Raw genomic sequence first — 6000 nt, 5'->3', positions numbered from 1 at the left:
TCTCCAAGCGGGAAACGAGGTCCCCACGTTAACCGTATGGGAGGGCCCAGGTGACAGCCGGTGACGTAAAGTGACGTCATATCGGTCTGAAGTAAGAACGTAGTCGCCATGCGAGCCGCCGTCTAAGAACAACGCGCCCGGTCCCAGCCTTCTACGTCAACGCGAAAGGGTTCAAAAGCGGGAAACGAGGTCCCCACGTTAACCGTATGGGAGGGTCCAGGTGACAGCCGGTGACGTAAAGTGACGTCATATCGGTCTGAAGTAAGAACGTAGTCGCCATGCGAGCCGCCGTCTAAGAACAACGCGCGCGGTCCCAGCCTTCTACGTCAACGCGAAAGTGTTCAAAAGCGGGAAACGAGGTCCCCACGTTAACCGTATGGGAGGGCCCAGGTGACAGCCGGTGACGTAAAGTGACGTCATATCGGTCTGAAGTAAGAACGTAGTCGCCATGCGAGCCGCCGTCTAAGAACAACGCGCCCGGTCCCAGCCTTCTACGTCAACGCGAAAGGGTTCAAAAGCGGGAAACGAGGTCCCCACGTTAACCGTATGGGAGGGCCCAGGTGACAGCCGGTGACGTAAAGTGACGTCATATCGGTCTGAAGTAAGAACGTAGTCGCCATGCGAGCCGCCGTCTAAGAACAACGCGCGCGGTCCCAGCCTTCTACGTCAACGCGAAAGGGTTCAAAAGCGGGAAACGAGGTCCCCACGTTAACCGTATGGGAGGGCCCAGGTGACAGCCGGTGACGTAAAGTGACGTCATATCGGTCTGAAGTAAGAACGTAGTCGCCATGCGAGCCGCCGTCTAAGAACAACGCGCCCGGTCCCAGCCTTCTACGTCAACGCGAAAGGGTTCAAAAGCGGGAAACGAGGTCCCCACGTTAACCGTATGGGAGGGCCCAGGTGACAGCCGGTGACGTAAAGTGACGTCATATCGGTCTGAAGTAAGAACGTAGTCGCCATGCGAGCCGCCGTCTAAGAACAACGCGCGCGGTCCCAGCCTTCTACGTCAACGCGAAAGGGTTCAAAAGCGGGAAACGAGGTCCCCACGTTAACCGTATGGGAGGGTCCAGGTGACAGCCGGTGACGTAAAGTGACGTCATATCGGTCTGAAGTAAGAACGTAGTCGCCATGCGAGCCGCCGTCTAAGAACAACGCGCCCGGTCCCAGCCTTCTACGTCAACGCGAAAGGGTTCAAAAGCGGGAAACGAGGTCCCCACGTTAACCGTATGGGAGGGCCCAGGTGACAGCCGGTGACGTAAAGTGACGTCATATCGGTCTGAAGTAAGAACGTAGTCGCCATGCGAGCCGCCGTCTAAGAACAACGCGCGCGGTCCCAGCCTTCTACGTCAACGCGAAAGGGTTCAAAAGCGGGAAACGAGGTCCCCACGTTAACCGTATGGGAGGGCCCAGGTGACAGCCGGTGACGTAAAGTGACGTCATAGTCGGTCTGAAGTAAGAACGTAGTCGCCATGCGAGCCGCCGTCTAAGAACAACGCGCGCCGGTCCCAGCCTTCTACGTCAACGCGAAAGGGTTCAAAAGCGGGAAACGAGGTCCCCACGTTAACCGTATGGGAGGGCCCAGGTGACAGCCGGTGACGTAAAGTGACGTCATATCGGTCTGAAGTAAGAACGTAGTCGCCATGCGAGCCGCCGTCTAAGAACAACGCGCGCCGGTCCCAGCCTTCTACGTCAACGCGAAAGGGTTCAAAAGCGGGAAACGAGGTCCCCACGTTAACCGTATGGGAGGGCCCAGGTGACAGCCGGTGACGTAAAGTGACGTCATAGTCGGTCTGAAGTAAGAACGTAGTCGCCATGCGAGCCGCCGTCTAAGAACAACGCGCCCGGTCCCAGCCTTCTACGTCAACGCGAAAGGGTTCAAAAGCGGGAAACGAGGTCCCCACGTTAACCGTATGGGAGGGCCCAGGTGACAGCCGGTGACGTAAAGTGACGTCATATCGGTCTGAAGTAAGAACGTAGTCGCCATGCGAGCCGCCGTCTAAGAACAACGCGCGCGGTCCCAGCCTTCTACGTCAACGCGAAAGGGTTCAAAAGCGGGAAACGAGGTCCCCACGTTAACCGTATGGGAGGGCCCAGGTGACAGCCGGTGACGTAAAGTGACGTCATATCGGTCTGAAGTAAGAACGTAGTCGCCATGCGAGCCGCCGTCTAAGAACAACGCGCCCGGTCCCAGCCTTCTACGTCAACGCGAAAGGGTTCAAAAGCGGGAAACGAGGTCCCCACGTTAACCGTATGGGAGGGTCCAGGTGACAGCCGGTGACGTAAAGTGACGTCATATCGGTCTGAAGTAAGAACGTAGTCGCCATGCGAGCCGCCGTCTAAGAACAACGCGCGCGGTCCCAGCCTTCTACGTCAACGCGAAAGGGTTCAAAAGCGGGAAACGAGGTCCCCACGTTAACCGTATGGGAGGGCCCAGGTGACAGCCGGTGACGTAAAGTGACGTCATATCGGTCTGAAGTAAGAACGTAGTCGCCATGCGAGCCGCCGTCTAAGAACAACGCGCCCGGTCCCAGCCTTCTACGTCAACGCGAAAGGGTTCAAAAGCGGGAAACGAGGTCCCCACGTTAACCGTATGGGAGGGCCCAGGTGACAGCCGGTGACGTAAAGTGACGTCATATCGGTCTGAAGTAAGAACGTAGTCGCCATGCGAGCCGCCGTCTAAGAACAACGCGCGCGGTCCCAGCCTTCTACGTCAACGCGAAAGGGTTCAAAAGCGGGAAACGAGGTCCCCACGTTAACCGTATGGGAGGGCCCAGGTGACAGCCGGTGACGTAAAGTGACGTCATAGTCGGTCTGAAGTAAGAACGTAGTCGCCATGCGAGCCGCCGTCTAAGAACAACGCGCCCGGTCCCAGCCTTCTACGTCAACGCGAAAGGGTTCAAAAGCGGGAAACGAGGTCCCCACGTTAACCGTATGGGAGGGCCCAGGTGACAGCCGGTGACGTAAAGTGACGTCATATCGGTCTGAAGTAAGAACGTAGTCGCCATGCGAGCCGCCGTCTAAGAACAACGCGCGCCGGTCCCAGCCTTCTACGTCAACGCGAAAGGGTTCAAAAGCGGGAAACGAGGTCCCCACGTTAACCGTATGGGAGGGCCCAGGTGACAGCCGGTGACGTAAAGTGACGTCATATCGGTCTGAAGTAAGAACGTAGTCGCCATGCGAGCCGCCGTCTAAGAACAACGCGCCCGGTCCCAGCCTTCTACGTCAACGCGAAAGGGTTCAAAAGCGGGAAACGAGGTCCCCACGTTAACCGTATGGGAGGGCCCAGGTGACAGCCGGTGACGTAAAGTGACGTCATATCGGTCTGAAGTAAGAACGTAGTCGCCATGCGAGCCGCCGTCTAAGAACAACGCGCGCGGTCCCAGCCTTCTACGTCAACGCAAAAGGGTTCAAAAGCGGGAAACGAGGTCCCCACGTTAACCGTATGGGAGGGTCCAGGTGACAGCCGGTGACGTAAAGTGACGTCATATCGGTCTGAAGTAAGAACGTAGTCGCCATGCGAGCCGCCGTCTAAGAACAACGCGCCCGGTCCCAGCCTTCTACGTCAACGCGAAAGGGTTCAAAAGCGGGAAACGAGGTCCCCACGTTAACCGTATGGGAGGGCCCAGGTGACAGCCGGTGACGTAAAGTGACGTCATATCGGTCTGAAGTAAGAACGTAGTCGCCATGCGAGCCGCCGTCTAAGAACAACGCGCGCGGTCCCAGCCTTCTACGTCAACGCGAAAGGGTTCAAAAGCGGGAAACGAGGTCCCCACGTTAACCGTATGGGAGGGCCCAGGTGACAGCCGGTGACGTAAAGTGACGTCATATCGGTCTGAAGTAAGAACGTAGTCGCCATGCGAGCCGCCGTCTAAGAACAACGCGCCCGGTCCCAGCCTTCTACGTCAACGCGAAAGGGTTCAAAAGCGGGAAACGAGGTCCCCACGTTAACCGTATGGGAGGGCCCAGGTGACAGCCGGTGACGTAAAGTGACGTCATATCGGTCTGAAGTAAGAACGTAGTCGCCATGCGAGCCGCCGTCTAAGAACAACGCGCCCGGTCCCAGCCTTCTACGTCAACGCGAAAGGGTTCAAAAGCGGGAAACGAGGTCCCCACGTTAACCGTATGGGAGGGTCCAGGTGACAGCCGGTGACGTAAAGTGACGTCATATCGGTCTGAAGTAAGAACGTAGTCGCCATGCGAGCCGCCGTCTAAGAACAACGCGCCCGGTCCCAGCCTTCTACGTCAACGCGAAAGGGTTCAAAAGCGGGAAACGAGGTCCCCACGTTAACCGTATGGGAGGGCCCAGGTGACAGCCGGTGACGTAAAGTGACGTCATATCGGTCTGAAGTAAGAACGTAGTCGCCATGCGAGCCGCCGTCTAAGAACAACGCGCGCGGTCCCAGCCTTCTACGTCAACGCGAAAGGGTTCAAAAGCGGGAAACGAGGTCCCCACGTTAACCGTATGGGAGGGCCCAGGTGACAGCCGGTGACGTAAAGTGACGTCATATCGGTCTGAAGTAAGAACGTAGTCGCCATGCGAGCCGCCGTCTAAGAACAACGCGCCCGGTCCCAGCCTTCTACGTCAACGCGAAAGGGTTCAAAAGCGGGAAACGAGGTCCCCACGTTAACCGTATGGGAGGGCCCAGGTGACAGCCGGTGACGTAAAGTGACGTCATATCGGTCTGAAGTAAGAACGTAGTCGCCATGCGAGCCGCCGTCTAAGAACAACGCGCGCCGGTCCCAGCCTTCTACGTCAACGCGAAAGGGTTCAAAAGCGGGAAACGAGGTCCCCACGTTAACCGTATGGGAGGGCCCAGGTGACAGCCGGTGACGTAAAGTGACGTCATATCGGTCTGAAGTAAGAACGTAGTCGCCATGCGAGCCGCCGTCTAAGAACAACGCGCCCGGTCCCAGCCTTCTACGTCAACGCGAAAGGGTTCAAAAGCGGGAAACGAGGTCCCCACGTTAACCGTATGGGAGGGCCCAGGTGACAGCCGGTGACGTAAAGTGACGTCATATCGGTCTGAAGTAAGAACGTAGTCGCCATGCGAGCCGCCGTCTAAGAACAACGCGCCCGGTCCCAGCCTTCTACGTCAACGCGAAAGGGTTCAAAAGCGGGAAACGAGGTCCCCACGTTAACCGTATGGGAGGGCCCAGGTGACAGCCGGTGACGTAAAGTGACGTCATATCGGTCTGAAGTAAGAACGTAGTCGCCATGCGAGCCGCCGTCTAAGAACAACGCGCGCGGTCCCAGCCTTCTACGTCAACGCGAAAGGGTTCAAAAGCGGGAAACGAGGTCCCCACGTTAACCGTATGGGAGGGCCCAGGTGACAGCCGGTGACGTAAAGTGACGTCATATCGGTCTGAAGTAAGAACGTAGTCGCCATGCGAGCCGCCGTCTAAGAACAACGCGCCCGGTCCCAGCCTTCTACGTCAACGCGAAAGGGTTCAAAAGCGGGAAACGAGGTCCCCACGTTAACCGTATGGGAGGGCCCAGGTGACAGCCGGTGACGTAAAGTGACGTCATATCGGTCTGAAGTAAGAACGTAGTCGCCATGCGAGCCGCCGTCTAAGAACAACGCGCGCGGTCCCAGCCTTCTACGTCAACGCGAAAGTGTTCAAAAGCGGGAAACGAGGTCCCCACGTTAACCGTATGGGAGGGCCCAGGTGACAGCCGGTGACGTAAAGTGACGTCATAGTCGGTCTGAAGTAAGAACGTAGTCGCCATGCGAGCCGCCGTCTAAGAACAACGCGCCCGGTCCCAGCCTTCTACGTCAACGCGAAAGGGTTCAAAAGCGGGAAACGAGGTCCCCACGTTAACCGTATGGGAGGGCCCAGGTGACAGCCGGTGACGTAAAGTGACGTCATATCGGTCTGAAGTAAGAACGTAGTCGCCATGCGAGCCGCCGTCTAAGAACAACGCGCGCGGTCCCAGCCTTCTACGTCAACGCGAAAGGGTTCAAAAGCGGGAAACGAGGTCCCCACGTTAACCGTATGGGA

The sequence above is a fragment of the Mya arenaria genome, chromosome 11 (genome assembly GCF_026914265.1).
Source record: "Mya arenaria isolate MELC-2E11 chromosome 11, ASM2691426v1".
NCBI lineage: Eukaryota > Metazoa > Mollusca > Bivalvia > Myida > Myidae > Mya > Mya arenaria.
Note: the sequence above shows the minus strand (reverse complement) of the source record.